Raw genomic sequence first — 10,171 nt, 5'->3', positions numbered from 1 at the left:
ATGGGGAGTAAGGAGTGATTTCCTGAGCACAGAGCCAAGAGTAAGCCCCAAAACAAAAAATGAAACAATAGCTGGCCAGCTGGCCAGAGCGATCGTATAGAGGGTAGGGCACTTGCTTGCACGCTCCTGACCTGGGTTCCATCTCTGACATCCTATATGGTCCCCTGAACACCACCAGAAGTAATTATTGAGTGCAAAGCCAGAAGTAACCTCTGAACATCACTGGGTGTGGCCCCAAAATAAAACAAAGCAACAACAAAACAATAAAACTAAAAGCTGATTCTTGACAAAAAAAAAAAATTGAGGCTGGGGCTAGTTCAGTGGTAGTGGCTGCCTTGCAGATATGAGGCCATGAGTTTGATCCCTAGCATTAGCCCATGTGCCCAGCATGATCCTGGTGGCACTGCCATCTACTACAACCAAGCGTGTGACACACCCCACCTCCCCCCACTAAGCACAAACCTAATGTGTGCAAACACCACACACCACAACTTAAGCCTGTGTGTGAGATCCCAGGTCACGGCAATAAGAGCAGAAGGAAGGTAAGGTGGGAGGGGAGCGGGGGCGGGGAGGGGAGAAGATGAAAAAAATATGCAATCCTTTAGCTCCGCTCACAAAACCAGGAAGTTCAAACAAATAAGACCAGAAATGAATCAGTAACTTCTCACCGAGAAAAGGCCCCAAACGCCATGCACCGATGCACTGGGAAATCTAGAAGAAACGGAAGGATTCCGAGAAATACCCAATCTTCCGAGATGGAACCAAGAAAAATACAAAGCCCAGAATGTGACATCAGCAACACAGCAGAGGAAGGAGCTACCCAGGGGCATAGGACAACACTGGTTCTAGGAACTAAACCCTCTCTCCTCTCCTTCTAAGAAAGCCAGAGTGAAATAAGGAACTTCCCGAAACCCTGAGGCAGGGACAGGGACAGGGATCTGTGAGCACAGATGTCCCCTGAGCTCACCAGGAAAAGGGCCTTCAGACACTGTGTGCTCAAGACCATGGTCCCCACGTCCCAGCTAGAGGCACCAGCAGCTCTGCCCTGACTCAATGCCTGCCTCCTTTTCTCCGAGAAAAGAGAAAACACAAAGCTAAAGCCGCAGCTCCACCTACTGGGAAAAAACGGTGCCTTTGAATCAAGTCAGTGTGGCAACAGGAGCCGATACTGCCAAAAATTACAGGGAATGGCATGAAAGAGAACAGAGAATGGCAACAAGGAATAGTCAAGCTCCAGAAATCAAGCTTAAAGACATAGAACTGAGTGCTCTTACAGGTCATTCAAAATAGCTATCAGGGGGCTGGAGTGATAGCACAGTGGGTAGGGCATTTGCCTTGCACGAAGCCGACCCAGGTTCAATTCCCAGCATCCCATATGGTCCCCCAAGCAATGCCAGGAGTGGTTCTTGCGTGCAGAGCCAGGAGTAACCCCTGAGCATCTCCAACTCAGGTGTGACCTAAAAAGAAAAAAGAAAAGCTATCAGGCTACCAAAGAAGACATTGGCTACGGTGGTATGGTGCCTCCAACAGGTCAACCTGTACCTGCGGGAAGAGTGTATCAGCAGCCTGGTGGTGCCTTCAGGCTTCCTCATACCCCAAAATTGCCATTGTGCCTTTGGCCAGACCCCAACAACTTGGGACCAAGTTTACCAAGAAATTAAAAGGGCAAAAGCTAGGTAGGTATGTGGGAGCCACACCCACAAACCACCTCCAGCTCAGCTATGCAAGCTCACTTATTGGCCTTATTTCAGAGACCCATAGAGAAATCTCAAGAGAGATCAAAAGCCACAGTTATTCTTGGACCAGCACATGGCTGTACAGACTAGGGTAAATTGGAGGGAGGCAGATTGGTCTAGTGGTCCACCCAAGCAGAGCCCTCAGTAGCCACTTGTTTCCACAATCCAAAATCATTGCCATCCCCTCGGCATGATTCCACCATCTCAGTACAGACCTCACCAAGATATAATCTGAAAATTCTGGTATGCAGGATTTGTGACGAAAATCTCCAGGCTTTCTCAGAGTTGGGGTGGGCTACCTCTCCCCACTTCCCAGTACACATGGAAGCACTAACAGTCCCCCCACGAACCAACTCCAGCACCACCCTGTAAGCTCTACTACTGGCCTTGCTTCAGAGACCCTAAATAAATCTCGAACGAGATCAAAAGTCGCAATTAAGCTCGGACCCATGCATGGCTGAACAGACTGGGGTAAATTGGAGGGGGGCCTGTACTCGTCCAAGCAGGGCCCCAAGCAGCCACTTGCTTCCACAATCCAAAATCGCAACTATACCCCCAGCTTGACTCACCATCTCAGGATGAACCTCACCAAGATATAATCGGCTAGAAAATTTTGTAATATGGATCTTGGTGAACCAACAGCCCTCGCCAGAGACACAGCAGCAAGTCCCAGGAGATGCCACAGCGCCGGAGATCTCTCCAGGCCCCATACCAGGCCAGTTTCACCGGGGCACCCCAGATGGAGCAGGTGCAGTCTCCCAGTCTACTTCAGATGGAATCCCAGTGACCAAAAGCTTCCATGAGCAAGACCCCCAGTATGCAGGTTCCAGGACATCATCTTAGCGCACCAACAGCCCTGGCCCAGAAACCCCCAAATGAATCCCAAAATGGATCAGTGCCATACAGAGATGTCTCTGGAACCCAACCCAATCTAGAAATTCACATTTACAATCTCGGCCGCACAAGCTCTCATGATATTCAAAATGAACAATGGAAAATAAATTATCTACCTGGCAGGTAGGCATGAATGATGGTGGGAAAATTCGAGCAAAACATCATGCCCCAAATGAGAGAGAGAGTATTGGGGAAATTGTCTGCCATAGAGGCAGGGTGAGGATTGGGATGGGGAGGGTGGGATACTGGGAACATTGGTGGTGGAAAATGTGCACTGGCGGAGGGATGGGTGTTCCATCATTATACGGCTGAATATCAAACATGAAAGCTTTTGTAACTATTTCATGGTGATACAATTAAAAAAAGAGAAAAAAAAGTAAGGTGGGGTTCATGCCCAATTCAATCAGCTTAATCAATGGCTGAACAAATAGCAGTACTTCTACATTATTAAAAAAAAAAAGACACAGGCTGGAGCTATAGGACAGCAGGGAGGGCGCTTGCCTTGCATGTGGCCAACTCAGGTTTGACTGCCCCTTGCATCTGATACAGTCCCCCAAGCACTGCCAGGAGTGATCCCTGAGCACAGAGTCAGGAGTAATCCCTAGGCATTGCCAGGTGTGGCCCCTTTCCTGCCCCCCCCCAATAAAACCCTCCAAAAATACAATTCAAGGAAATGAAGAAGAGGTAAAGAAACAGAGTCTATTTAACTGATTTTACAAACTGCACCCAGCATTTCTCAGGGCTTCCCGAGACTCATTGCTTGGAGGTTCTCCCAACAATGCTGGGGCTGTGTGGTGTCAGGATCGAACCCCAACCTTCTGCATGCTTAAGAGTCTGTGCTCCGGGCCTGGGAGCTCCCTCCAGCCCCGTGGTCACATTCTTTATTCCAGACACACAAGTGACAGTCGCGGTGCTCACCAGGGCTCACTGCAGGGCTCACTGCCATCCTTGCCAGGCTCCAAGCCTGAGCATAGCCGGTGTGGCCCAAAGACCAAAGTAAATAGATAAAGAAATAAAGACATTGATTCAGGCAGCGAGCGCAACAGACTGGAATGCTTGGCCAGCAGGAACCCTGGATTTAATGCCAGGTATCCTTCCCAGACCACCATCAGGAGTGGCCCCTGAGTGCCACGCCACAAGCAGACCTGAGTACCCCCTGGTGTGACCCAAAAGCCAAAAGAGAAAAAAAAAAAGAAAGTTTCTATCCCCTGCCCTCTGAGCTCAGCGTGGTGGCAGTGAGGCTGGCGAGGTGCAAGCAAAGGGCTCAGGAGACAGTGCCTCGAGTGAGAGCACCTGCTTGGGGGGGGTGGACCCCAATACACACCACCTGGCCAGCCCAGCACCCCAGGCCCCAAGCAGCAGTCGACCTGCCGGCCTATAGGCTGAGAATCACAGGGACTGGAACTGGGTCCCCTGAGCACAGTTGAAAACACCCTCCCCGCCCCCACCACCAAAAATAAGATGTAAGAGACAGTCACTGGACAATGTTTCTGGAAAAGTGACTGATTTCCTGATTTTTTTAGACAGGTCAGCTCACGCCTGCCTCCTTCCCCTACCTCCTTCCTGCCTGCAAAGCAGACACAATGCCCAGAAGGGTGGCGGTTACTTGTGATAGTGAAGACAAAAGGAACATTGCAAGGAGGGCAGGAGCTAGCAGGAGCCTGATGTCTTTTTGTGTTGTTTTGTTTTTGTGCCACACCTGGCTGTGCTCAGGGCTGACTCCTGGTGCAGTGCTCAGGAAACACTCCTAGTGAGCTTGGTGGACCATACGCGGTGCCGGGGATAAATTTTGGGTTTGCAAACACCCTACCCACTGGACTATCTATGGCTCCTGGCCCCGAGTCTGATTTCTCTCTCTGTCTCTGTCTCTGTCTCTGTCTCTCTCTCTCTCTGTATTCTCTCTCTCTTTTTCGTTTGACTTTTTGGGTCACATGGGGATTACCCTGGCTCTACACTCAAGAATTACTCCTGGTGTTACTCAGGGGACCATATGGGATACCAGGGATCAAACCCGGGTTGGCTGAATGCAAAGCAAATGCCCTACCTGCCGTGCCGTCACTCTGGCCCGAGAGCCTGATCTCCAGACAGCTGCACCAGTCAGCCATAGACTGCCGACCCGGCCCGTTGCAGGAAACATAAGCGTCTCTTGGGTTAGCCTCTTTGTGGGGATTCTGTGAAACACAGCTGAGTGTAATGCTACCCGACCAAGAATCCAGTCCACTGCAGGGGCATGGGGCAGTGAGCAACGTGGTCTAGAGAGGGCTTTGACAGCTGTAGATGGGCTGTTAGGTCCAGGCAAGCTGGAATGCCAGTGACCTTGTTTTGCAGCAGAGAAATGTTTGGTTCATGATGGGAAACACCTCACATACCACTCAACTGTGTCATGTTCAGGGAAATTGCTGGAACGATTCTGAAGGTTCTCGGATGGTGATGACTTCACTCCTGAAAGAGACCAATTCATTAGAATCAGCCAGACTGAGGAAAAAGGAGGGAAATACCACGTCCCTAAGGGAAACTCCGCCCAGGGCCTGCCAAACTCCCTTGAACAAGCGTCTCATCACTTTGTCAACATGCAAGAGCTTCAGGTTTACAGGTTTCTTAGGAGTTTAGTGATATGTTTTTACACAGGATGAAAGAAGGGACAAGTAGATGGAAATCCTGTGATAATTTTGAAAGAATCATATCAAGAGAGAGAAAGAATGGAAGGAAGGAAGGAAGGAAGGAAGGAAGGAAGGAAGGAAGGAAGGAAGGAAGGAAGGAAGGAAGGAAGGAAGGAAGGAAGGAAGGAAGGAAGAAAGGAAGGAAGGAAGGAAGGAAAGAAGCCGGAGAGATAACACAGCGGGTAGGCATTTGCCTTACACGAACACGAAGCCACTCTAGTTCGATCCTCAGCACCCCATATGGGAAAGGAAAGAAAAAAAAGAAAAGAAGGAAAGAAAGAAAATCTAAGGGTGGGACTAAGGATGACTTAGTGGCTAAAGCTTCTGCCTTGCAATCTGGAGGCTGCAAGTTGGACCCCGGGTCCAGCCCGCATGCGCCACGTGAGTCCAGCAGCAGTGGTACTGGGGACCTGCCAGCAGCACCACAGAGCATGAGCACTGCAGCGAGAGTGTGAAAGCGCCACACACAGACGGGAAGCTGCCAGCAAGCCTGTGCCACCACCATACCAGCAAGCACCATGGTCCCATGTTCAAAGGCGGGGAGGGGATGGAGAGAGAGTGCAGCAGGCAGGTTGCTGCTGGCCTGAACGCTGCTGACCCATATTTGATCCCTGGTCCCCCAAGCCCATCAGGAATGATTCCTGAGCACAGAGCCCAGGAGTAAGACCTAAGCACTGCTGGGTGTGGCCGCAGAAACAAAAACCACCCTCCCCCCCAAAAAAAAAGAGAAAGTGGGGCTGGAGGAATAGCACAGCGGGTAGGGCGTTTGCCTTGCACGCGGCTGACCCGGGTTCGAATCCCAGCATCCCATATGGTCCCCTGAGCACCACCAGGGGTGATTCCTGAGTGCAGAGCCAGGAGGAACCCCTGTGCATTGCTGGGTGTGACCAAAAAAAAAAAAAGAGAGAGAAAGAGAGATGCTGGTGATGGATTCCAAAATAAAATACAACTCATGTGTGTGAGTGGGGTAAGGGGTAGGATTGGGGGTACATCCTGTGTTAATCAGGGTTATTGCTGGTTCTGTGTGCAGGAGTAACCGATAAAGCAGATTGAACCAGGGTGAGCTGCATTCAAGGGAAGCAAGCACTGTTTAGTTTTGGGTTTGGTTTTGGGCCACACACATTGGTGCTCAGGGCTTACTCCTGTTCTGTGCTCAGGGACCAACAATGGCAAGGCTCAGGGGACCATATGGGGTGGTAGGAATGGAAACTGGTGTGCCTTATGCAAGTACCCAACTCACTCTACTGTCTGTCCGGCCCCAAGACAGATGCCTTAACACCTGTACCATCTCTCCGGTCCCCCAATAACAGCTCATCCTTTTTAACCTAGGACCCGGGACACATACAAGAGAGGACATTCTTCCAGAGCTCAATTCAGAGGTGACAAAAGAATAAGAAACAAGAAATTAGACAAATTAAATAAGCCAGGATGGAAATCTCTGTCTTTGTCTCTGTCTCTGTCTCTGTCTCTGTCTCTGTCTCTCTCTCTCTCTCTCTCTCTCTCTCTCTCTCACACACACACACACACACACACACACACACACACACACACACACAGCAATCGCTCAGTTGTTAGGGTATCCGTCCTGCAGCCCTGAGATCAGGTGGGAGCCAGGCACCACCCCACATGCCAAATGCCATCCAGGGGCCAGAGTACACTGGGTAGGGCACCTGCCTTGCACTCAGCAGAAGCAGGTTCAAACCCCAGCACCCCATGTGGTCCTCCTAGCCTGCTGGAGTAATTCCTGAGCTCAGAGCCAGGAGTAAGCCCTGAGCATCACTGGATGTGGTCCTTCAAAATCAAACAAAAACACATCTTTGGGGAAACTTCAGAGAAAACACTACAGGAGATAAGGCACTTGCCCTGCCTGCGGCTCCCTCTGCCACTCTCTCCTAAGCACCACCAGGTGTGGGCCCCAAACATACAAACAAACAAGTATTTTTGTTGTAGGTGAGGGAGGTAACACACACCACCAGAGGTGGGTTCCCGGGCTCCCCGGCGGCTGGTGAAGACCTGACTCAGCTACCTGGCCAGTTAGGTTGCAGGTCTCTGCTGGACCCACCTTGGCCCCCTGAGGAAGTGCCTGACCTGGGTCAGGACTGGCCACGTCAGCTCCGAGCACTTGTGGGTTACAGATGCCAGCGTCCCACCAGCCCCATGAGACGGCCATCAAGCAGTGCACCCCTGACCCACTTGTTCTCCTGTTCTGCTCAGCATGGGAACTGCCCCCCACCCCTTCCCACCAACCCCCATTCGAGTTCTTGGGAGCCTGGGACTCAGACTGGAGAGAGAAATTGCTCTTTACAGGAAAATTTTATCACCAGTTTTCCAAAAAATCAGTTCCTGGTAAAGTGAGGCCCTGCCGCCACTAGTCTAAGGCCTGTCCACAGTGTCCCCCATGGGGGTCGGACCCTCTATTCTGAGGGGAGTGGATTCCAGCTTATGTGGGGATGTGTGACCTGGGGGGGGCAAAGCAGCTCTCAGCACCGCCTTCATCCCCACCCCCTCCTCCCTGGGGCTGCCTCTGCAGGGTTCTGATATTATCTCTCATTGACATGGAAATTGCCGTTGAAATTGCAGTTTTGATAGTCTGTGTCCTACGAAGCTAGAAGTGGTGCCGCTTCCTTTGTTGGAGGGTTGGGAGGAATATTTAGGCGACAGGGAGCTTTGGGCTCTTTTTTTTAAAATCACATCTTATTTTTCCTCTTCATTTTGCTTTTGGCTTTTTCCTCCAGCCACTCCAGGCTTAATCTAATTTTCATGTGTGCGCTTCCCTTCCCTTGACCCTGAGGAAAGACATTTCTATTTCTGTCCTCCTGGTGGTAAGCTCTTGTTGCAAAGAAAGGCAGGCACGGTTAACTTGACTTCTGAGCATCCGAAAGCTCAGCTCAGGGGCTCGAGAGATCGGAAGCAGGTATGGCACTTGCTTTGCACACAGCAGACACTGGTTTGATCCCCTGCATCTGATACGGCCACTTGAGCACTGCCAGGAGCGATTCCTGAGTGCATAGCCAGGAGTTACCCTGAACATCACTGGGTGAGGCCCCCAAGACAAGCATAAAAATGAAAGCTGAGGAGCTAGAGCAATAGTACAGCGGGTAGGGCGTTTGCCTTGCACACGGCCGACCCGGGTTCAATTCCCAGCATCCCATATGGTCCTCTGAGCACTGCCAGGGGTAATTCCTGAGTGCAGAGCCAGGAGTAACCCCTGTGCATTGCTAGGTGTGACGCAAAAAAAGAAAGAAAGAAAGAAAGAAAGAAAGAAAGAAAGAAAGAAAGAAAGAAAGAAAGAAAGAAAGAAAGAAAGAAAGAAAGAAAGAAAGAAAGAAAGAAAGCTGAGTTCATAGGGTGTTGCTGTGGAAGTAGGTGGGCACCCAGGGGTGGCTTATGTGAGGTGGAGACGAGAGAGACGTCCCTTTCTCCCGATCCCTTCTGCCACCCCAGGACCGCTGGGAAGGCTAGGAACTGATAAAGTCTGCGATGAGCCCCTGCATGGCAGGCCAGAGCCCTGCCAGCTCTACCAGGTGGCCGTCAAGCCACACCTGACGTCCACTTGGTCATTTCAGCATGGGAGTTGGTCCCACGGCTGTGGAGCCACAGACTCGGGCTGGAGAGAGGAATTGCTCTTTGTAGGAAAGGAGCGTCTGTCTGAGGCCTTACCCAGGGCTTCCGGGTCCTTGTCTTTAAGGAATTTCAGGAGTAGATGGGCAGTGAAATAAAACAGATTTTATTTGAGGGGTTCAGAAGGGGAAGGATGGAGAGCAAAAGGAGGGAGAGTAACATGTTCAAGAGAGAACTTGGGCTTCTGCAAAGGCAGAGAGAGCCCCAGTATACCTCTAAAGAGGGGAGATACAGGCAACACACATGCTCGGGTGCCACATGTGCTCTGCCATGTGGGCATAAGCAGCTATGGGCTCAGGGAGCAGATGCACACACTTCCTTTGTTCTTTTATAGAGTTTCTCCAATCTGCCCCACCTGGGGCTTTCTAGCGAGGTAAGAGTACGTTGATAGGGTGGTTGCCAAGAGGGTAGAGTTGGGAGTGATCAATGGTCTTAGAAATTCTTTTCCTGGTCTTTGTTCCTACTGGCTCTTCTCTCTGATGGCGGGTCCAGCCTTCTCTGGTCTGGCTAGCTCTGGGAAAGGCCTTATCAAGTCTTGGTTGCTGTAGGTGGGTCCTGACAGCCATAGGCTAGGTGGTTTTCCTACTCCCCAGGAATTCCACTGCCAAGGGAGGGGGCCCTTCCCTAACCTACACGCCTACCTCATGTGAAATATGAAGTCTGTTTCACTGCCACAGAAGAAAACACACACACAAGGGCTTTAGGGAGATGAAGAAAGGGTACAGGGAAACGCAGGGGCGGGGGCCTGTCTATAAGGAAAGAAAAGAAAGTGAGAACCAGGTGGGTAGCGAGATGCTTCCACACAGTGAATCACATGTGCGCTGAGATGTGAAATGCCCCCTGGATGCTGGGCGGGGGGGGAAGGTTCCATCGAACCTTAGGGAGAGACACACAGAGACACACGGAGAGCACCGGGTTCAACTCCCAGGCGCAATCCTCATCCACTGTACAGTCCCCTGAGCAGCACCAGGAGCGATGCCTGAGCACTAAGTCAGGAGTTACCCTTGAGCACTGCCAGTGTGGCTCTCCCCAAAACCAAAAATACCCTCTAGATTTTTAGAGTTTATTTAGGGGCAACATCCAGAGATGCTCAGGGAACCATGAGGTGCTGGGGATTGAAAACCTGAGTCTGCCACGTGTAAGGCAAGGGCCCTAACCACTGTACTATCTCTCTGGCCCCTATCTGCTAGATTTTGAAGATCTAGTATTAAAAAGGAAAAAGTGTAAAATATCTCATTAAATATATTTTATGCTGAGTTC

Source organism: Sorex araneus, chromosome 3, assembly GCF_027595985.1.
Source record: "Sorex araneus isolate mSorAra2 chromosome 3, mSorAra2.pri, whole genome shotgun sequence".
Lineage (NCBI taxonomy): Eukaryota > Metazoa > Chordata > Mammalia > Eulipotyphla > Soricidae > Sorex > Sorex araneus.
Note: the sequence above shows the minus strand (reverse complement) of the source record.